This window comes from Chelonia mydas, chromosome 4, assembly GCF_015237465.2.
Source record: "Chelonia mydas isolate rCheMyd1 chromosome 4, rCheMyd1.pri.v2, whole genome shotgun sequence".
Classification (NCBI taxonomy): Eukaryota; Metazoa; Chordata; order Testudines; family Cheloniidae; genus Chelonia; species Chelonia mydas.
The window spans coordinates 82,403,253-82,427,427 of NC_057852.1; the positions used below are offsets into that span (position 1 = coordinate 82,403,253).

General features: G+C 42.4%; 1 protein-coding gene across 4 annotated transcripts in view; it reads right to left on the bottom strand.

Moving 5' to 3' along the window:
* The window catches only part of MTNR1A (melatonin receptor 1A), a 106,016-nt gene extending 90,015 nt beyond the window's left edge, over positions 1-16,001 (bottom strand). Inside the window, exons 1-3 of one of the 4 annotated variants that reach the window (XR_006290765.1) lie at positions 15,637-16,001; positions 9,336-9,527; positions 3,663-6,378 (exon numbers count right to left, since the gene is read on the bottom strand). The gene's annotated coding sequence lies outside the window, so the exon portion shown is untranslated. Of the gene's footprint in view, positions 1-3,662; positions 6,379-9,335; positions 9,528-10,380; positions 10,721-11,298; positions 11,945-15,636 lie in introns of those variants that run through there. The other 3 variants (XM_043546115.1, XM_043546116.1, XM_043546117.1) reach the window with 3 other exon arrangements.
* Positions 16,002-24,175: the final 8,174 nt, after the last annotated feature.

Genomic DNA, 24,175 nt, shown 5'->3' on the forward strand with positions numbered 1-24,175 from the left:
GAAAGAACAGCTATGAAGGAGTAAATGATCTGAAGATCAATTTGTGAAGGAAGCAGGTTTGATGTTTTTAAATAAGGTAAGCAAAAGATGTAGACACAAATATTGTTGTCCTATCACAAGGAATTGTCAGCAGTTCAATATACAGACAGGTGAACACAATGGAATGATGATTAAGAAAGTTTTATGAGGAAATATGGTAGGAAGAGATAATGGAGAGTTCTGAATATAAGCAAATATAATAGAAGATCTGCTGGTAATCTGTGACATTCTCTCAACACAAGAGTAACATGCTCAGCGACATTGACTCCAGTCAGCATGCTGTCAGCCACGTTCTGTAGCTGCTAGCGCTCGAGGGAAGTAAGAGCGACACCCACTAACAAAAACTTACAATGAAGTCATGTAAAAGGGCTGTGACAAATGAGTGATATCCTAAAGAGAAAACAAATACATACAGGCACTTGGATTGCCAATTCACCCTTTCCTGAGATCCTTGAACACAGCTTACTTACCATTACCTTAACTTCAACCAACGTACCTACATTAATCAGGTCCAACGTCTTTTTTTAGGGCCTCATGTTACTTGTGGAGACTAACATTACTCAGGGGTTCAGGCTTTATATCAGAGAAGCACACAAAGAGCTCCGTTCAATTTGACAGTCATCTCTAGATTGTCTTTATTACGTTACAGCGAGTCTTACAAGGAAAAATTACCGGGGAAGAATAGCGGTCCCTTTTAAAATGGCAGTGTGCTATGCCCTGAGAACATTTCAATATCCTAACATTCCAGAGACTAATAAAACAATATCAGAGAATGTCTAACATGAGCCTTAAAGGAAAGCCCACAGTCAAAACCAGCTTGTAATTCCACAAGATTTCAGAGCAAAACTGAAAGATCCATCATCAAAACAACAAGAGAGAAAAGTATTATTCAATGAAACACAGCAGGCAACTTAAGAAAGATAGTACAAATTTAAACCTTGCTATCAGAAAAGTAATCCTGCAATATGAGAGTGGTCAAAGAAGCTACAGGAATCAGCAGATATATCAGGGAGCCATCTTCATACTTGCATATTAAACCTATGAAGTATCCATTGAAAGAATGCAAATGTACAACAAATAGAACCAAGAGAAATTCTTAGGAGCTTCCAGAAACTACTGGAAAAAACTGGATACATGAGACAAACATATAATGCTGTATGGACTGAAAAAAGTCAAATCTTTAAATAATGCAAGTTCTGTGCCAAGAAAGCAATGAAAGTCAATATAAGTGTTCCAGCAGCCACCAAAACACCTATAGTCAACATTATTTTCAGACACTGCAGAGATTCCCAGTAGTAGGATACGCTGACTGTGGAAGAGACAAGGCAAGAAGTAGTGAGCTGAAAAGGTAGTGTGAAAAGGTAGGCAGACTTATAATGGAAGTAACCAAAGAAATGCTCACTAAAAATAATGCTCGTTAAAAATAATGTTTAAAATAACGCATTTTTTTTTTGTAGGAAACAGCAAGTGTGAGAATCTTATGAGCTTTACATCAGTTAACACCACATACTGGGACACATCCTCGGCCCTGCTCCACTCCACTCTATCCAAGCTATGCATAGAGGATGGAAAACTGGCTTAACCAGCCATCTGGAAATTATCCTTGTTGGCTCTACGGCACCCATTCTTGAGCCCATCCCTGATAGACTCTGTGTGCACACATGCATGCAAACACAAATGCATATATATATGCAGATCATGTACATATATACTCACACCAGCAATTTTATGCAAACAGCTCATACATTTGCAAAATTTGATAATCTGGAGCATTTCCTGTGAGTAGAAAGCAGAGGGGGGCAAAGAACATCAAGAACAGATTGATGTTATCCATCCAGACAACGTGGGCCAGGCAAACTGTCCCTGATCCACTGAACACAAAATCCACTTACTGAAATGGTTAGACAAGGGAGGTATTGCAATAGCCTGTGGTCTTCTCCCTGCCGAGATAATCTTGAATCATCAACATCTGAGTCATAATTTGTTTGTCTAACATATATGAAATTTCAACTGACTTTCCAATATATACTGCCCAAAGGATAGAGGGATTGGCAAAGGGTTAATAGACAGAGTATATATGGCTAGGTATGTAGCCATGTACTTCCACTAAGTGTACTAGTCCCAACTATATAGCTCTCTGGGCATCTGCACTGACCGTCAGCCCCACTGTGAGCTGTGTAAGGAGAAGGGGGACCAGAAAGCACAGCTGGCTTGGTGGTGATAGTCTAGCCAGGACAGTTCTACGTTTTTAAAGATGGTCCCAGGGCACACAAAGGATGGGGAGAAAGATGTTATGTCTTGGTCCCTTACTGCAGTTACTATTCATGCATAAAAAGGGCAGCTATGGCAGGATCCCCAGTGCCTGGTAAGTATTTGGATCCTGACTATGGCAGATCAAGATTCCTGCCTTTCATAGGCCAATTATTGCCCCATATATATGTTGAGTGGGAAACCTTGAACTCCGAGTTTTCCCATTGACTTCACTGTAGCCAGGTTTTCACCCTGAGTTTGCTGGGACTGGTGAAGAGGGATGGGGGAATTTGTAAAGAAAATATTTCCCAGGGAGTACTCATTTCCCAGAATACTCATGGGACACAGAGCTGGGCAGATGGGCACATACTGAGGGGGGAGAGGAGACAGTAATAAAACAAGAATAGGGGAACCCCAAACCTTTCGAATCCCTAGAAAAAGACGACCAAAGTAGCAGAGACATCACGCACACAGCCCTCCACTGGAGAAAAAGAATGCAGAAGATAGATTAATTAGATATCAAAGTGAGAAACTGGTTGCTGATGATGCCAGTTGAGGAGGGAATTGAAGGTCACTGGGCCTCCCCACAAGAAGAGAATCATCTGTAGGTGAGGGGGCACCAGTTATGAGTCAGAATTTTTTTTTTTTTAATTAAAGGGAGAAGTGGGATCTTCATGGTTTCTGGCTGCTTAGCTGAACTCAAAGCCAGTTGAGGCCTTGAGAATTAAAATATTCATGTTGCAAATCGCTTCAAATTCTCTTCAGAAAGCATGCACGCACCCTTTCCCTCCCACTTCCCCTGAGCAGACTCCAGATTACCCCAGCTTGTTGTCAGGACCATTTTTTGAAATGCTGGCATCTCTGAGCAGCCACGTTGCTTTGGTCCCTCTATCTAAGGTAGAAACAATGGAATTCAAGGCTCCAATGAATACCATTAACTTCTGCTGAGCTTTCAGTGGGAAAATCTACAGGTTCTGAAGGGGAACATTCTGTGTTGAGAAACTGTTCCCCAGACCCATGATATTTCAGCCAGTCACAGTACCTCCCAAAAGCTGCAGAGCCCCAAACACGTTTTCTTTGTGTGGAGGGCTTCACAGCTCAGGTGCCGGGAAAGCACACTACAAGAGTCCACTCCCCTGCTTTGGGGCATAATTTTCATGATTAGATGAGGTCCGCTCTGCTCCATGCCATGTAGTTTTAGTTTCACTTAGCTCAGAGCCAAAAATATTCAAATTTCATGATCTTAAAAAAATAATGTGTTTAAAGAAACAGATTAATGAACGTCTGCACGCTCAACTGGAATATGGAAAAACATTTATTTTGTTTCTTTAAAACCATTCACATGGTAACAACAAAAGGGTTGGTATGTTTTAACTGTAGAAAAAGCCATCCTGGAATCCCACAGTTACAAAAATATTACACTTCCAGCCTGTAAATATATCAGTAATTAAAAACAATTAGCAAATTGAATCATATTAAAAACTGTAATTATCTAAATGCCCTATTATTAACCACTGCATTACTAAAACATCAACACAGATTGTTAGTAAATCATAATCATATGAACCTGAATGTTAGATTAACAGTATTACACTGCTGAAGTATTATAATCAGATAGAATCCCAGTAAAAATGAATTCAACAAAAGATAATCTGAAGAGATACTTTCTATGTAAAGATTTCCCATAACTGAGCCATGACAAATGCATGCACATTACTAATAAAATAAAAACAATGTTTAAAAACATTTTATTTGTAGATCACCCATACTAATTTGCTCCCCATCCAGTATTAGAAAGTTGCCTAAACTAGAGAAACTCCTTTTGAAGTCAATGAAGTTGTACCAGGAATGAATTTAGTCCATATGAATTTATACAGAGAACATTTATTTAAAGTTAATGGCCAGTGTCTAGCTCTTCACAAAACCTAAAAGATCTTAGGGTCCTATCCTAGCAAAGCATCACCTCTGTCTCAAAATAAGACTGTGGATATTGACACAGGCTAACCTATCCAAGGGAGCTGAAGAAAAGCAAAAATGCTAATACACGGCTCTAGCTCAATAGCCAGGAATTACAGAGCTGCTCAAAGAGTGAAGGGGTGAAAGGTGCCATGTAATGAGAAGTGAACGTGGAAGTAGCTTTTGTCCTTTCAGGCTTTCCAGGTGTACATGCTAAACTTGTTCTTTCCCCACCTCCAATTGGGTCATACCACTCTGTCAACTCTAGGGGTGAAGTAAATTCACTTATTGCCCCCAAGACAGATTGGGAAAGGAATAGGTCTTTATAATTAGCTGGAAGTAGGAAGGCTCACTCAATCTAGCTTACTGATGTTGACAGTAGAGGCATTAATTAAGTTTGTTGCTGCTGACAATGGAGAGGAGACTACCCACAAGGGCTGCTCAAAGTTTTCCACTGAAACTGTTTTTCAGTCGAAAATTGCGGTTTGCATTAAACAAATTTTTTCATGAAAAGCACCTGCTTTTGGGGGAAAATTTTAGGAAACAAATGCCTGAAAAGCAAGAAGTTTTTAGCTTTGGACTGAAATATTGCAGTTTTTGGATGGAAAAACATTCATTTTGGACAAAATATGTCAGTTTTTGTGTTTTGACAAAAAACACTTCAGGGAAAATTTTGATAAAAAAAACCCCACTTTTGTTGAAATTTACTGTAGCAAATTTCCTACTATTCACATAAGCAGTCTGCTTCTGGGACTTCCAGTATTCCTCCTCCACACACTCTTTACCTTCATCTCCCATATAAAGACTGCATGGAAATCTTCAAGACTGTACATGGCACTTACCCCTCCATCTGCTTGGCCAACAGCTCCTGAGTGGTCAGACAAGGAAAGACCTGCATGGGCTTTTTTACCTATTTGTCAAAGGTAACGAATCACCAGAGTTCCCATTGACTTCAAATGGAGTTATGAGTGTTCAGCGTGTCTGAAAATCAGGCCCTAAATGTTTTCTGTGGCTGACTAATACAAGATTGTACAGTAGTACTGTACTCCTATTCAGGTTTAGTTGACATGGCCTACTAACAAAAGCTATGTTCTTGATTAGTCACATGGAATATCAATCAGCAAGATAAGAACTGATTCCTGTGTTAGGACATGGGGAGGATTTATTTACTTGGAAAGTCCTAACCCAAGGAAGTCCTGCTCAAAATACTGCTAAACCTGCAGCTGCAGTAGGCTCCATCCCAACAGTGACAGGGTAAGGTGATAATGCAGTTTACCATTCACATTCCAGTGCCCGTGGTATGGAATGAGAGCTCTGTGGACATAAACTGAGTCCCCTGGGAAAACACATTAGTTTTGATCAAATTCCCAATTGGACCTCACCCTCTGGATCACAAACCTTCCCCCTGTTTTTATGGCAGAGTTATTTGAAGAAGCGTGAAGGTGTAGGGTCCAGAGAGAAGTATACACATGAATCTTGGGCCTTGCAGATGGCAACCCAATTGAATAGCTTTACAGGAGTCCCAGATTTGTTTGCCTTTCAGCCACCACGAAGCACTATTCCCATAAATCTGATTGTCATATAGGCCAGTTAAGTGAAGTGAAGCTGAAATCCATTCTTGAAAGGGGAAGAGGGCCGTCAACCACATACATTGCATTGCCAAAGGGGATTTATCTAATTAATTAATTCATTCATTCATTAATATCAATGAGAATCTTATGAGTAAATGTGGCGACATGAATCAAAGGAAAGAATAGTTTGTATCCTGTTTTCTACCTTTGCAAGGAATGTCATCTTTAATGACTGAAAAATGGATGTTATACATTTAATGCATAGTACATACATAATCTCTATAAAATATCTATGTAACATGACTTTATGGTCAAAATAAACTTTTCAATTCTGAGTTGCTCCAAATGTTAACTGTTTAAAACTCATTGGCTTTACAGAAGTAAGTTATAAAAATTTAAAAAAACTTTGAAAAGCCGATAAACCATAAAAAGTACATTTGAAGTACAATTACTTTTTGGATCTCCTTTTTGTCATTAGAAGAGAAAATGATCGTGCATCCTCTTCAAATTTTGTACCCGGACTTCAACTTCTAAACCAACAGGCGGAAGATCTATTTCTCCACTGTCATGTAACATGTACAGTCACTTAGTCACACACACGCAAAGTGTGGGGAAATGCCCCTATTCTAAACTGATAGCATTTTAATCTCATTTTATTTGTACTGGTGGAAACTACCAAACCAGAGGTCAATTTCCTGAACCTCGCTAGGACACTCCCTATTGGTTTCACGAGCATATGCCTCTATCCAGGGCCGGCTCTAGGATTTTTGCAGCCCCAAGCAAAAACTTTTTTGGCCGCCCCTGCTTTCTTTTCGTGTCCCCCCACCCCCTGGCTCCGCCCCAACTCCGCTCCTTTCCAACCCCTTCCCCAAATCCCCAGCCCTGCCTCCTCCTCCGGGCATGCCGCATCCCCCCCCCATTGCTTCCTGCAGCTCCCCCCCGCAACAGCTCACCTCCGCTCCACCTGCTCCCCTGAACACGCCGCCGCTCCGCTTCTCCCCCCTCCCTCTCAGGCGAGGGAGAGGCAGTGCGTTCAGGGGAGCAGGCGGAGCCGAGGGGAGCGGGGTTGGGGGTGGGAGCGCAGGAAGTAATGGAGGGGGGGAAGAGGAACCGCTCCCCGCCCCAGCTCGCCTCCGGTCCACCACCGCTGCCTCCCCCATGCGAAACGGCAAGCCGAGGGAGGGGGGAGAAGCAGAGAGGCGGCGGCGCACTCAGGGGAGTGGGCAGAGGCGGAGCGGAGGCGAGCTGGGGCGGCGGGGGCACATTTCTAGGGGCAGCATGGCCGGCACCAGGATGCTGCCCCAAGCACCTGCTCGTTTTGCTGGTGCCTAGAGCCGGCCCTGCCTTTATCTCCTGTTTTTGCTGGAAGAGCTGGGGCGTGAGGGAGAGGTGCTCCAAGCTGCAATCTCTATAGTTTGAGTCCTTTAGGTCTGTCCTAGGACTCTAAGCTATAAAGACTGCTCAGAGTCCTCCTGGAGTTTGGAGAATGGTCCCTAATCTAATCACATGGCTGTAGCACTGCATAGGGTGAAGTAATCACTAAAGCCACATCTCTGTAATCATGTGTAGGTTAGGGACCATGCCTTAGGAAGAGTCTATATAGTCCGTATGTTATGGAGGGAAACAGGAGTGTCTGAATGGGGAAAAACAAGCCATGGATGTTGGGGAGGAAGAAACTTGAGGAGGGAGACAGAAAGGGAGGATGATGGGAAATCTTTGGGGCTGAAGGGAAAAGAAGGTAGCAGTATGCAAACAAAGTAATGCAGTATCTCCGTATTTCTGTAACTGTGGCTTTACAAGGTACACCAAACAAGGCAGAATCAAGAACAGAATTCCTGAGCAGGTGCTAACCCTGCCTGAAAGAGTGTGGAACCAGAAGCTGTGATAGTCAGGTATGATTTCTTTGTTTCAGTCTTCTAGCTATTGGGGTGAGTTGGTTGAAGACATTTCTGGTGCAAAACTGCTTTTAAATGGAAACTGACATGGTTTTGCGCTTTTAAAAAAATACTGAACGTGGAGCTTTTGTATTATTTATTACTGCACATATTACTGCACAATGAAAGGTGTCCATCCAGTGCTCAAAGTAACCCATCCCATAAGTTACAAATCACAATATAAACCAAAGATTGCCCCTAAATATATTTTTTCCAACCCACACCCTCCTCAATAGCCTAACATAGGAGAGGAAGATGGGGTTTGCAGCATGCCCACAGGGTTGACAAATCTGTTCTCTGGCATACCATAGGATTCTTATTTAGTTTGTTTCATTGTATTTTCCATCCTTAAAATGACATAGTTCAAAAGAATGGGGAGACTCATTTCAGCATGAAAGATACACAGCTTTACAACCCTATTCAGCTCAATCATTGCCCCCAGTGCAGGTGGACTTTGGAAGGGCTACCCTACTGAAAGGGTACTATTCTCTTGGTAGTATTTATATAATAAAGGCTCAAGCATTATTTACAAACATATTAAATACATGTTTATTTGTTTACAAAAGATCCATAAATTCTTTTAAAAAGCTATTAACACACATTTGTGTCTCATTCCAAAAAAGAACTCATTTAGTAATCATGTCCTCCTGGAGGAGTTCCATTACTCAAAAGTGGAACGTTAGTGTGATATTTCAGGAAGTTTTGAAGCAAGTGCATAAGAAAAAGAGGTTGCCAACAAAAAGGGTGCAAGGTGTTTTTTCAGACTGCAAAATTGCACTCTGGATGTGTTAGTCTCTAAGGTGCCACAAGTCCTCCTTTTCTTTTTGTGGATACAGACTAACACGGCTGCTACTCTGAATCCTGGTCTGACATTGCAGAATTTTTATTTCCCTATGAAAGCAATCCACAATGTCTAAGAGGGTTTGTTAGTGGTCCTACTGGTATCTGATATCTACTGCTGGTAGCATTTCCATCATTAGAAACTAGAATTGTCATTATGCTAGAAACATGTATAGTGGTGAAGGAAAAGAAAAAACAGCAAAGGTTAAAAGAAACAGAGTAGCAGAGTACTGGGGGGGAGGGAAGGAAGAGAGGAAGTGAAAAGAGACTAGAGACAACAGACGAAGAATAGAAAAAAAAAAACCCGAGGAAAAAACAGAAAAGCGGAGAACCAAAATCTAGAAGAGACAAAGAAAAAAGTGTTTCCAACCAGAAACAGTGTTTCATGACAGCAAGAGACAAGAAGCAGTGCCTCCAAAAAGGTAAGCCAGTTCATAAAATTAAAAACTGGCAGGAAGAGTAAGGAAAGACAAAAACTAAAAAAAAAAAAAAAAAAACAACCCCATACTTTTTTTTAAAATGCTTACCCCTAACTTTTGGTTACTGAAAGGACAAGGTCCCACTTCAACAAGTTTCTGAAGTGAACCCTAAACTTGTATGAATTATTAACCAAAAATCACCATTTACTACTCTAAAGGAATTGCTTTGTCCGAAACTGTACATTTTGCTTTGTAATTTTGTCCATCAGGTGGACAAGTTCAACAACTCAGCTAGACATTTCCCCCTCCACCCCCAATTGGCTTACCATTTTTGCTACCTGAAGTAACTCAAGTCTGAAATACCAATGTTCATTGCCATCAATATGTCAGTCAATTTTCTTCAGACCCTTATTTCTCGTGTTATTATTTGGTCTTCTACAGCTGTTCTCTCTGATGATCCAAACGTTTCTTGGGCTACCCATTTTCTCCCTGGGTATGCAAAAGTCATCCAGGGAAATCTGTAATAGAGACAATAATTCCTTTAGTCTGTTTCACAACAGAAGAAGTTTAATTTCTTTTTGTAAACAGATCATGACAAATACTCTGTTGAAGAATGTCTTGACAGAAAAAAAAACAGATCATCAAGAACAATTAACAGAATGAAAAGGCTGAATGAAAGCTGCTCTCTGATCATCTGAAAACCCCCATGTATAATATTTCCAATAAATGTAAATACTGAAACTAAGAAGTCTCTTCACCAACCAGATTAATATGCTGCTATGCAACATATCTAATTTTTAAAAAGCAAGAGCCCAATTCTGTAAGCCCTCCACATGCAGGATTCCAACTGACTGTGCCCCGGATTCTAAAAATACAACAGTATTAATAAAAATACTTCAGGTTATTTTTTATTTAAAGGGACTTTTTAAAAACACATTTCACATAAGTAGCTGTCCTCCTTCATTTTTTCCTAGATGTCCCAAATGAACATACAAATTTAATTTGGGGCTGCTCTCAACCTCACGCACTGACATTCTTGGTCCTGTCTTTACAAACTATGCTCCCTGAACCCACTTTAGCTCCCCAGGAATTCAGTGGGTGGCTCTTAAGACCACTTTATGACTCCTTTATGCTGGCTCCTCCAAGTAGCCATGCAAAAACAATTAACTTGGCCAAAATAATACAGTTTGGAAGGGGAAGAGGAAGATCAAGAGGGATAAGACTGAAAGCAGCTCCCTTCATTAACTAATAAGGTCCCAAACCTGCAGTCCTTGTGTATGCAAAGCTCCCAGTGATTACAGTGGTCGTTTTGTGCGTATGTAAAGAGTGTAGAATGAGACCCTAACAGGGGAGAAATCATTTTTAACTTACCACGTAATAAGCTAATTTTTACAACTGCTTCATCGCCTTGTTCTTGATGCATTGTTTTCTTGACAAGGAGAACAATGAAGGCATAAGGACAGTCAATCATATGAATTCTTACTTATACCATTTTATAAACTTCTTTAAGTTACCTGCTTTCTACATTCACTGAGGTGCTCTAATATTTTGCTTTTTTAGTAATAACGTTATGCAATGGTTTGAAAACTATCTGTATTTCCCCACTTACCTTTCCTGAGGCCAGTCACTTTGGCCCAGCTTTTTAAACTATTTAGGCATTGCTCTACTCAGTGCTGAAAGGCTTAAGTGACTCAGGAGTCGAAGTCTCATATTCACAAGTGATTTAGCTAGAGCCTCAAAAGCTATTTAGGCACCTAACTCCCCCTGATTTCAGAATTTAAATGTCTTTGAGAATCTGGGCCTTACGCACTTAAGAGCCTAAGTCACTTTAGCCTTTGCAACACTGAGCAGAGCAACTCAGCAAAAATCTGTGTCTTTAATTTTTCAACTCAGGACTTTTGTTAAAAGAATTTATCAGGCAGAGCTATAAGCATTAACAAAGAACCATGAAATACATTCCATGATTTATACTGAACCTCTTTATAAAAAAAATAAGAAAGCCAACACATGAATGACTTCCTAAAGTTTCATCGACCTGGACATCAGGTCAAGACTTAAAACATCAAAATCCTTATGCCTTGAATGTTTCCCATTAAATCTGTGCCAAAGTTAAAAGACATCAGGAGCCAAATTCACCCCTGGTGTAAGCCAATGCGACCTAGATCACAGCTGCTTGCACCAAGACTGAACTTGGCCTACTAATATGTTGATCGTAAAAATCACCATAACATTAGGTCAGAACTATGAAACTCATTACAGTCAAGTACATTAAATAAAAGAGAATCCTACCAGTTGCATCATCGGCTTCTGTGTCTAGAAGAGCATCTACTGAAGCCACGTCTGTGACTATGAAGGAGTCTGTTGTACCAGACACTCCTCGCGTGCTGAGACAAAGCTTCTTTGAGATACTGACTCCTTTGCTTTGATCACAGTACCTCACTAACCTTCTGACTGGCAGGCAGGTGATACCACTTCTTGTGAAGGTTTTTCTAGGTTTTCCTACTATTCCCCAGGGCATATTTTAGCAATAAAAGAAGTCCACAGATTGACGTTGTAGTTATCTTCCAAAAAAATGTGTGTGTGTGTGTGTACGTATGTATATATATATATATATATATATATATATATATATATATATATAATAGAGAGATGGAGATGCAAGATATTTTCCCCCACCACATCCACCTGTTTTGGTACAATGTTAAATATTCCATAGTTCAGTTTGTCCTCTTTTTCAGAAGGAACAGTAATCTTCATTGAAATACATATTCTTCAGAAGGCATCTTCTGCTCCTCCCTGACCTGTTTCAGGTAGAATTTTCAGCCCGTGTCCTTTTTTCCTCAAGGAATGGGTCAGCAAATGACTCATTAATATATGATGCTGCAAAATCAGAAGTTTCTTTCTCATTATGGCTCTGCAATTAGTTGCAACTTTCCTTATAATTAACAAATTATAAATAAGATGTATCAATAACCTGACATTTAAAATTTAGCCTATTCCTAAATATCCTGATTTAACAGCACTAAAATTAAAGAAAATCCTCCTTTCCCCAATCAAAATAATATTAGGCCCGGATCCTGGAAATACTTACATACATGGATAACTTTACTCATGAGTGGTCCCACTGAATTCAATGTAATGTTCAATGGGGCTATTCACATCACTGAAGTTACGGACCATCTTAAATTTTCGCTGGGTGGGGCCTAAAAAGTTACAGGATTATAAAATTTGTTCGTTTAACCATTTTCTATGTTTCCCAGATCCTGAAGTCCATTCATTTTCTTTCATCAAAGTATTCAAAGTTTTTCTTACAGGACAGAAGTTTTAATCTATCTCCTAGGAAACTACTTTGTTTTACTAGTAAATTATATCCTAAAACACAATATGAATTATTTCCTACTATAAACCAGTTTCTTAGTTAAATTACAGCAGTATCTGTCCCACAACCTAGCCTAATACAATTCAATATCCCCAAAACGTTCTCTGGCCTTAGCTCTATGTTGTCATAGTTTGCTGCAGTTCTCAATAGGCACTGAGAAAGAAAAAGGCAGAGAGTGAGAAATGTGAAAAGTGAGCATTTGAAAGAATATGAATGGGATGTGCTGAGAGCTAAAGCAGAACAAATATAGATATAAGAGTCTAAGGAGTCAATTCTACTCTCGGGTACACATCACTATATTTTGTGGGGTCTGTTACTATGGCTCTCTAGACTTCAGATTCCCAAGAGAAGAACTGAGGAGTGTGAATTAACATGAGGGGTTTATCTAAATCCATTAACTCTAACCCACAGACCCATTAAAAATATATACCTACTTCGACAAAAAATCCCTAGGATAAAAAGAAAGGTCTAAATGAGAAAAAATGGCAACACAAAGTTTAGCTTGACTTGGAATTCTAGAATCTGATTCTGATCTCACATCACTTTTGGTTTTGATGGAAGTACTCCTTATTTACATCAAGGTCTAAGTGACAGAAGGCTCAGATCAGTGATAACGACATAAGAAAAGAAGTTTGCCTTCATTTTAATCATGCTTATTGACATCTTCTGTATTTTCCACAGTATGCATCCGATGAAGTGAGCTCTGGCTCACGAAAGCTCAAATAAATTGGTTAGTCTCTAAGGTGCCACAAGTCGTCCTCTTCTTTATTCCTTGAAATGAAAACTATAAACCATTTTAATTACCTTATTTAGAAAGTGACCTTAGAAACCTTTTATGCAGTGTCAGTTAGATTTAGAATACAGACAGAGAACAGTTACATGGCAGTTGTCTAGATTCAAAACCAAGCTTCGTCTCTAACACCAGTCTCAAGCCAGTCTAACTCAGCTGACTTCTGTGGCGTGAACACGGAAATTTTGCAGGCCATTCATCAATAACCGGAACCAGTCCATTACAACAGTTAAGGGCAGGGGTCTCCAAACTAGGGCCCGGGGGCCGGATGCGGCCCTGGGCTTCCATTTGTCCGCCCTCCGACCAACAGGGGAGAAGCGCGAACAGCTGAGTAGGCACGAGGAGCAGGCAGGGGGAGGGGCCACAGCAGGAGCTCATGGGGGGGAGGGGCAAGCACAGCTGAGCTGTGCAGAGGGGTGAGTGCCTCTGGGAGCCAACTTAGGGGCCAGTGGTTGCTGCAGCCAAGCAGAAGAAGCAAACAGGCGGGCATAGATACCCATCAGCACAAAGCAGGCAGGCTGCAGCTGAGTAGGCACGCGGAGCAGTCACTTGAACTTCAAATGGAAGTGACTGACCTGCAATCCTATGACATGCTGAAGGACAAATATAAGGAAGGAAGTCTGGTAGAGTTCTGTAAATGCCTGTCAAGTGATCAATATGCTCATGTAAAAAACTCTGTCTGTGGATTAATGTCAGTGTTTGGCACTACTTATGTGTGTGAAAAAACATTTTCAATGATGAAATATGTGAAATCCCACTACAGCTCGACCTTGTCTGATGAACATTTACAATCAATTTTGATGCTAGGGAACGCTAACTTTGAACCACAGCTAAATGCAATGTTGTCAGAAAAACATCAGTACCATACTTCTCACTAATTCTAAAATAATATTTCTTTATTTTTGAATATGTGTATTTGTATGATACAAATGTGAGGTTTTTAGAAATAAAAAAAATGTGAAATTATTTTTAACGTATCAACAAATATTGTGTGATTTCACAGTACCTGCATTGATTAACTTTTATACCTGATTTAGAATTTAATGCAACACTGACACAGAGTAGAGTAGTGGGGTTTTTTTTTTAATGATTTTGCATATATTTAATTTATTTCACAGTTACTTCAGCCTGCGAAGCCCCTTCAAAAAATCTAATACGGCTCTCGTCTCATAAAGTTTGGAGACCCCAGGTTTAGGTGGGAGGAAAAAATAGCAACACAGAAATAGCTGTTTTGTTTAGCACCGCAGCTCCCTGCATATATTCCCTCTTTATTTTTTTTTTCAATGACAGTTTCAAAAGGGTTTTGAGTGCACAGATTTGGTACACGTGCGCAGCAGCTGGTCTGACCTGATAAAGCAGAGCCTCTGAAGGAGAAGTTCCTGTCTGTCGGACCAATAATCAGTAAACTAAGAGGGATTTACCCAATAGCCCATCACAGATCCTATCCTGTCAAAAATCCACTTTTCTGAGGCATGCCTAAATCTGATTTTCTGTCAGATGGCTTCAGTCTTTAAAAGAAGTAAACAGCAAGTAGTTGGTGAATAAAGAGAGATGCTTATCAACTTTGTGCCTTTATTCTGAATTATGCATCAGCCATAACTAAACCTTTGGACTTTGTCAGATGTCACAACCCTGTTATTTTATGCAGAGAGACGTATTAAGTAATATTCAACTTAGAGATCGGTAGCGTGACATCTGGTCAGTTCACATACTACTACAAGCTCCGGCATCCTCCCTCCAGGTTTCATTCTTTGCAAAGCAAAGCTTGTTTGTTACACCGGCTCACACTTTTACTGAACGAAAGCTTTAAATAGCACCACGGTTTGGTTGCAATTGCTAAAAATACACATCACAGAGCTTGAGCGCCGATTTGCCGTGAAACATCTGTCGCATACTGTATCCGCGGTCTTGCAGGGACTTTTAAACCCCCGCCCCCCGAACACCCATCCCGAGTTTTATCTACAAACGAGCGAGGCTCCAACAGCGAGAAAAGCTCCAGTCGAGGCCGGTTAAAAATAGCTCTGCAGAAGGGGGCTGGCCGGAGGCTCGCGTTCTGCACCGCTGCGGAGCGGGACGCGTTTGCCACAAGCTTCCCACGCCGCAGCGCCAAGGCAATGAGGACCAGCCCTCCGGGGGCCGAACTCTCCGTGCCCGTCAGGTTGGCGTGAGACAGCCGCGGGCTAGCAGCGCCCGACGCCTGAGCGAAGCTGGACAGCTGGGGTGAAGGCGCTGGAGCTGGCAACCCCCCCCCCCCGCACTGCCCCCCCTTGCCCTTAGACTCATATCAAGTTTGGAAGGGACCTCAGGAGGTCATCTAGTCCAACCCCCTGCTCAAAGCAGGACCAATCCCCAATTTTTGCCCCAGATCCCTAACTAGCCCCCTCAAGGATTGAACTCACCACCCTGGGTTTAGCCAGTCAATGCTCAAACCACTGAGCTACCCCTCCCCTCTCCTTACCAGCGTTCCGCAGCTTCTTGTTCCTGTACACGGACAGGATGACCAGCAGGTTGCCCAGCACGTCCACCACGATGGTGAAGATGAGGATGGCGGCCAAAGTGGAAGCCACCCAGGCGGGCCGGTCCAGGCTGAGCTCCGCGGGCGGGTGGGAGGCGTTCAGCCCGCTCCCATTGCCGCTCATGCTGCTGCTCCTCCTCGCCCCCGCCTCACTCGCCCAACATCCCAGGGCCACCTTGGGGCCAGGAGCGGGCTCGCCTGCAGCCCTCGGGGATCCGCCCGCCCGGCTCACAGGGAGGGTGCCCGGCGCGGCGCAGGCAGCCCCAGCGCCTTCTACGGCCGCGGCCGGGCTCTGAAGTTTCCCTGAAGTGTGCACGTGCCGCGGAGTTACTTTTATAGCCTCCCCTCGCCCCCTCCCCCACCCCCACCACAGCAGCGGCCTCCGCCACCGCTGCCTCCAGGTGACATCTAGCGTTGGCGGCGCTCGGCCTCCTCCGCCCCGGCCACGTGCGCGGCCGGGGGATTCCAGCCGCCGCCGCAGCCGCCGCGGCGGGGCAACAGCGCCCCGGTGCGGCGCTGGGACGCCGCGGCCGAAGGGCGGTTCATTCATTGCGAGCGGGCGGCTTGTGGCTGCGCAGCCGGGCCCCATTCATTCTTTTCCCGGCTCTCCCCATTCATTCATTCCTTCATTGATTCCTCTAGACAACGCCGCGCGCGCGGTGTAAGCCTAGGCACCCGTCCTTCCTCCCCTGGCGCTGTCAGCCGAGATCGGTGCCCTTCGAGCTCTGTGTGACAGTATTCGGGGCTGCTTTTTTATTTACTTATTGTTTTTACCGGTTGCGTTAATATCTCTTGGTAATTGCACTCGTGCTAAATTGCACCCTTTGCTGACGGACAAGCGAACTCAGCCACGAAAGTGAAGCCGACGAGGAGAGCTTGGATGTGCTCTGGGAGCTATAAAAAGCTCTTTGCGAAGCTGCTGGCTGCGGGGTGGGGAAGAAGAGGCGGGGAACCTCAGGAGCCGAATCCCCCAGAGTAGCACATGCCATTGCTCCACAGAAAAGCCAGACAGAGAGAGAGATGGCACCCGACCGTCTCAGCTTTGCATGAAAATACACAGTGGAGACGGTTCTTCTTTTGCAACGCAGCCTCATCTCCTTTCCAAAACGTGATTCGGGGCGGGGGGGAGGAATGCATGGGCAAATGTACGAATCTGACACAGTCTGCCTTCGCCGCTCCCCAAAAGCACGACAGACAAAATGAGGTGCCGTTGCTAAAAGGAGAGCGAGGATCTGATTTTAGTGAACGTGTTGTTTATCGTGCGTAGTTACATTGGATTCTATAATAGGAACTTCTCAGCCCCCAGAAAGTGTTTTCTGCTGAATGCCAATCGCTGTATTGAAATACCTCGTTTATGTGATGGTATGTCGCATGAGACTAAAATATATAACCCGAGAAAACTGATCTGCACAAAATGTCCTAGAAATCATACTTCTATTCGGGACCTATCAGCTGTGATTTAAAATGGTAATTCACGTTGTGTTGTGATAAATGCCATGCCACAGTAGTGGATCAAACCCAGTATTTGCACTGTTCAAACAGCCATGAACGATCGCCAGCCCCTGAAATTTATCTTGAAACCTTCAGCCGGGAGCTGTCTCTTTCGTGGACGTGAAATCGAGTGGGGGAAGCGATGATGGAAGCCTTACGTCTTCTACACAAAGTTACATTGTGGAGAATGACAACTGTCATTAGTTCTATTTGTGTAATTTGGGAAATTGCTGTTTTCAAATGCATTAAATATTCTGCATGCGACAGCGGGCTGGTTATGACTTTATGATTATAATGGAATGTGCACTTTTTGAAGTCCTTGCTCGTGAATAATTAAAACCATAATGATGAGCAGTAGCAACATAATTATGGATCCATAAACCACTGAAGTCACAAAAAGTCATATATTTTACTCGGAAACTAAGTAACCTTAAAATAAGCAATGTTTTTGGTAGCCTTTGTTTGCCAGATTGTGACCTGTCATTTATGAAGAAATTAAAATAAAAATAGAATCCAATGGTAGAAAATTCAAACTCCCTGTTTTTCAAAATGTTTTGATGATAATGTTGACAGATATTCACATTAAAAACCTCAACAGTAAAGCTACAGGTGCCTTATCCTGCTTCCACTGAAGTCTGATAGCAAAACTCCCACTGACTTCCATTGGAGTAAGATTGGGCTCATTTATACCAGAGCTGCAAAAGCTGTTAGAGCGCAATCCCAGCCAGAGAACCCTTGGCTCCCGTTGAAGTTCCTATGAGCTGAGGGTGCTCAACACCTGAGAGGAGCAAGCCCTAGAGACAATTCTGTGGTGGGTCGTGTTTAAGGCTAAAATCCTGCTGGCCTTACTTGAAGGCAACTTTTGTTTGTTTGTTTCGTACCAGACCTGATGCCTCCCACTGCATTCCTTTCAAGTTTTAAGTCTGACTCTGGCATCTAATCATCTGTTCCAAACCGCAATAAACCCTCCATCTCCAAATTTGCCCTTAGTTCATGGAGTATGGCTGCGACTGAGGAAGTAGCTGACTGCCAAGTACAAAATACCCATCCTGAGGGCACGACCCAGAATGTGAAGCAATAGATATCACATCTTATGCAGTAGTCTGTGTCCACTTGGGCTTCCCTCCTTTTGCCTGGGGTCTTCCATTGCACCAGTTAAATGTGCCTCAGTTTCCCTGGTAAAGGAAGGCAGTTGTCTTACCTCTTACTGAGATTTGGGTAGGCTTTCTCACACTTTCCCTGTGTCATCTGTGTGCAGCACCACTCCTCCTTAAACCTGCCACGCTGGAGACTGAGACTGCTACCTGCTGGGGCACTTGACACACCATACACCTTCTCCACGCAGGGGGGCTGCACTCTCAATAGCCTTTGGCCCTGCATTTCCTCTCCAAGTTAGATCAAAGCTGGCTGATCAGTAACATGGTGCCTGTAGAAGATTCCCCCACTCCGTTGGCTGCAGCCCAAACTATACATGGCCTGCAGGGTACCAGGCTTCACTACCCCTTAGTTTCCAGACACTAGGATCTGGAAAATCCCCTATCAGTATTTCCAAACCCTGCAAATGTCCCTGCCCATCCCCCATTCTCTTTCCTGCCCCTCATAGCTCTGTCATGCATGGTAGGAGGGGACGGGGTGAGGAGAGCCCAGTAAGCCATCCTGGCTTACCAGGAGCCACTTCTAGTCCACTTCTGGTCAGAGGGCTTACAGGAAGGGATTGGAGGACATCATGTCTGTGTTGTGATGGCCCTTAGTTGAACTTCTTCACTGTAGCTGCTTTGGGGACTGCCCCATAGCATAGGCAGCAGTGGCTATCTCAGAATGTAGCTCGGATAGAGGCATGTGGATGTATGAACGCAGAACACAGTAAGGAGAAAAAACTGGCAGTTGAGCCTGAGTTAAGTCCGCACTGGAGACTAGACCTAAGAATGTTAGACTGAGGTTAGGACTGACCTGGTACTTAACTAAAGAAAAAAAGTGGATCCCAGCCACTGAGCACTGTAAGATTTTTCTAGATGCAACACAGGTGATAGCACTTTAGGCCTGGCCAAATGCTTGCAAATACTTTGCACTGAAAAAGTGAAGGGAGCATTCTACTCCTGCTAACCAAATGCAAGTGCAGTATTAAATGCAATAGTTGATGAGAGAATTGCTCAGAGGACAACATCCAAAAAGAGAACTAAAGATGTCCTTATCTTACTATCCTTCAGCACTTAAGGATCTGAGTGTCTTGGCGCATAGACACCATTGAAAAGATTAAATGGATAGATTGAAGAGCTATTGAAATGGCAGGTGCCTGCATGCTCTGCTGCAGTAGGTATCTTCTGAGGGGCTGCTTTGTATGCCTGAAGCTGCAGATCCTTTCAGGAGGCTGCTGGGGGCTGACTTCCTTGCCTTCCAAAAAGAGCAGGATGGGACTTACTGCTAGATTCGACTTCGCTTCCGAGTGGCCTTTGAACATACGTATTCAAGCATTTGCAGTGGAAAATCTCTGGGTGCAAATTCCAATCTTCCATAGTTATTGCCCCTAAACCCCCATTTGATCTCAACAGGGAGCCATTTTGAAGGTTTCTTTGGCTCATCTCAGAAATTCCTATTCACACTTGTTTTCATTCCCGTTGCTGTGAGGTGGCAGTTTTTGAGAAGGACATCTCACCCTTCAGAAGTTGTTACTGCTACTCTTGGAGGGTTGTAGACAGACAAATCATTTAGATGCCACCTGATAAGCAGTATATGAAAATGTCAGGAATAAAATAAAATAAAAACTCTCTAATTCACAAGAGTTGGAAAACACAAGTCAGGCAGTATCATGGACAGTGCACGTGATATCATGATTTCTGCCTGCCAAACAAACCACATCATGTGCATTGCTCTTGTCCTTTTATAACCTCTCTAGTTAGTGCTTTGGAAAACTGAAACTCTCTGTTTTACCACCCCTAAATCAGTTTTGCATTTTGGATTTGAGATTTTCCAAAATGTGACCTAATGAAGTACAGACATACTTGAAATGAGTAACAAGGAAGTGATACAGTAATGGATGGTGAAAGTGCATAACTGAGAAAATCAGGTTTGAGATTTTTACTTATAGCCTGATTCTTCCACTTATATTTGTGCAAATCAGGACAAGCTACACTGTGATCAATGCATTTAATAAGTGTGAGGTCAGAACCAAGCCTTTGGCAATTTTGTTTTAATGCATTAAATAACACGTCATAAATATCACTGATTTGACTTGTTGGTGTATGAAAAGTAGGTCAATGAAGCTGCCCGAGTATCCCTGGCAGGTGATGTACCCATTCATTACAGCAAGACTACACACATGAGGAGGTAACTTGTGAGTAGATTCATAGATTCCAAGGCCAGAAGGGGCCATTGTGATCATCTAGTCTGACCTCCTGTATAACACAGCCCAAAGAACTTCTGCAGAATATTTCCTATGACATATCTTTTAGGAAAATCATCAATTTTGATTTAGAAATTGTCAGTGATGAAGAATCCACTCTTGGTAAATTGTTCCAATAGTTAATTAGTCTGTAAAAAATTTATTCATTTCCAGACTGAATTAGTCAAGCTTCAGCTTCCAGCCATCAGATCATGTTATACTTTTCTCTGCTAGACTGAAGAGCCCATTATTAAATATTCAAACTCCTGTAGATACTTATAGGCTGTGATCAAGTCACCCCTTAACCTTTTATTTGTTAAGCTAAACAGAGTGAACTCTTTGAGTCTATCACTTAAGGAATGTTTTCTAATCCTTTAATCATTCGTTTGGCTCTTCTCTGACCCCTCTCCAATCCATCAACATCCTTCTTGAATTGTGGGCGCCAGAACTGGACACTATTCCAGCAGCAGTCACACCAATGCCAAATACAGAGGTAAAATAACCACTCTATTCCTACTCAAGATTTCCTTGTTTTGGCATCCCAGGAGGGCATTAGCTCTTTTGCCACAGCATCACACTAGGATCTCATGTTCAGCTGATTATCCACTACAAGCCCCAAATTCTTTTCAGAGTCCCTGCTTCCCAGGATAGAGTCCCCTAAGTTGGGCCTACATGCTTTGCTCCTAGATGTATACATTTGGCCATATTAAAACACATATTGTTTGCTTGCACCCAGTTTACTAAGCGATCTAGTTTGTGCTGAATCAATGACCTGTCCTCTTCATTATTTGCCACTGCCCCCAATTTTTGGGTCTTCTGCAAACTTTATCAGTGATGATTTAATGGCTTCTTCAAACTCATTGATAAAAAATGTTAAACAGCATAGAGCCAGGAACCGATCCCTGTGGAACCATACTGGAAACACTCTCTCAATGATGAGTCCCTGTTTACAGTTACATATTGAAACCTCTCAGTTAGCCAGTTTTTAATCCATTAAATGTGTGCCATGGTTAATTTTATTTTGTTCTAATTTTTTGATCACTATGTTATGCAGTATCAAGTCAAATGCAAGTAAGGCTTGTAGGATTGGGCCCATAAAGAGGACAAGGAATTATGCATAGGTCTATAATACTATACAGTAGTAGTTAGGGGGCTGTTCTGCCTTTTGTATAGCAAAGAAGTGAGTCTATGGCTGCTTTTCTGAAAAGCATAGCGTCCATTGATAAATACGCCCTCCCACATGACACTGAACACATCCTGTGAGACTGAGTGCCTTTAGCAATTCTCACAGGTGTTAGCACCTTACAAGATGGAGCCCTTATGGCCCTACTTTCAGAGATGCTGATAGGAAATTCCACTTTTCATTTTACAGGAAATTTGTTTTCATTCCAAGTCAGAACAAAACCAAATATTTTTCCAGTTACTGTACAATGGTAGAACGAAAGTGAACAGTAAATAGACAAATGATTCCAGGCTAATAAGGATATTGAAAACAGCTGCATCTCTCACTAGAACACAGTACTTAACTTATTTCCTAGATCAAAGTATCAAACTGTTTCATTATGATACAAACAGGAGACACTTTGATCTGGGAAATAAGTTAAGGCATTTCAATCCGTATGAAGTACAGATTGAAACGCCTTGACAACCTTAAAAATAAAATGTTTTGATTACAGTGTCTCATCATGTCACATCAGTAGTAGTGTTGGATCATATTAAAGAAGTTCTGTATTAAAATCACAAATGAGTTTGATTCCCCATAGTTTAAATTCCAGGGTATTACTAATTAAGAGGTCTCTTGGTTTTTGGTACTGTTTCTCTCCCGCTATGTGTGAAACTGGCAAGCTGCCAATTGTGTTAGTACATTCTAAGACGGAGTCTGTTCTCAAAGCAATTCTTTGTAACAACAACTACTCACACAGAGAGAGACTCAAAGCAATACTCTGTAACAATAGAAACAGCACCCAGAGACTCCCCGCGCTTTTGTTGTATTCATCTCGCTGTGTTAACAATTGTGATTAAAATAGAGATAAAGGATGTATGTGGATGGATGCTTGGTGTGGATAATAACTGAATGATCAGGGAGGTGCCAGCCTAAGAATCCAGTGTCCATTGGCTGAAGAAGGTGTCAAGTGGAAATAACCAGAGGACCCCCGGAAGGCAGACTGGAATCCACCCAACAGCCTCAAGAATGGGAGAACCAAAGAACAAGATAACATCTGGCAGCACGGAGCCGTCAGGAATGTGCCATCTGCTGATTGATTCAGCAACAGCATGATGAAGCAATTCCATAGACAGACATAGGAAGAAATTCCTATAAAAATGGACTCTAGAAATTGAGAACTTTGGGGTCAGATTCTGCAAACCAACTTCCAGGAGCATCAGATGTGCATCTGACAAGGCCCTACTCCCTCCTCATATCCAGGCCACCTGGCCAGTGGCTTGGCATGAACAACTCTAAGGCTGGTAACTATAACAACCACCTTGCAGAACCTGTGTGTGTGTGTGTGTGTGTGTGTGTGTGTGTGTGAATAAATGAGATTGAATGGAATGTTATAGCTATAACTAACTGCTTACTATGATTCTTTCTGTATTCACAATAAATGTGGTATTTTGCCTTTTCCCCTTTAATAAGATCCTGCTGGTTTTTATTTTACTGGTATAACAGCAGTATATAACATTACCCACTACTCATGATGTGTCGAAATAATGTTCAACATAAGTAAATTAATGTAAAACATTTTGAAGTGAAAATTGTGTTTCCAAACAAAACTTATCTTTTTTTAAACAAATTTTCTGAAATGAAGAGCACAGTATTGAACCACAGTCTCCTAAGCACTGCACTATACATAATTTCCCTTATGGTTAAAAAGGAAGTATCTTGTATAACTCCCACCATCATTTTACAACAAAATGTGAGTACATTGGAAGAGTGGTTCTCAAAGCCGGTCCGCCGCTTGTTCAGGGAAAGCCCCTGGCGGGCTGGGCTGGTTTGTTTACCTGCCGCATCCGCAGGTTTGGCCGATCACGGCTCCCACTGGCCACGGTTTGCTGCTCCAGGCCAATGGGGGCCGCGGGAAGTGGCGAGGGATGTGCTGGCTGCCCTTCCCACAGCCCCCATTGGCCTGGAGTGGCAAACCTCGGCCAGTGGGAGCCGTGATCGGCCGAACCTGCGGATGCGGCAGGTAAACAAACCAGCCCAGCCCGCCAGGGGCTTTCCCTGAACAAGCGGCGGACCGGCTTTGAGAACCAATGCACTAGAACAGGATCAACATAGCAGTGGTATAGCACCTGGAATATATTTAAGCTTAAGATTGAATAAATAGTTCTATGTTCTATATGACCATTCTGACCCTGCCTGGGGTAGAGGGCATGATAACTGGATGAAGGAATTATGTAGATCTGTGCGAATAATGGATGTTTTAGTATTTGGTCATTACCCAAAAAAATGGTTTCCGGTCAAACAAAATGTTTGATTTTGAGCATTTTTAATATTTAGTCTTTTAAATAAAATTAAAGAAAATTGTTAAATAAAAAGTAGTTTCAAATTAAAAACATTGAATTTTTCATTTCAAAGGTGTTAAACAAAGGTATTTTGATTTTTTTTAATGT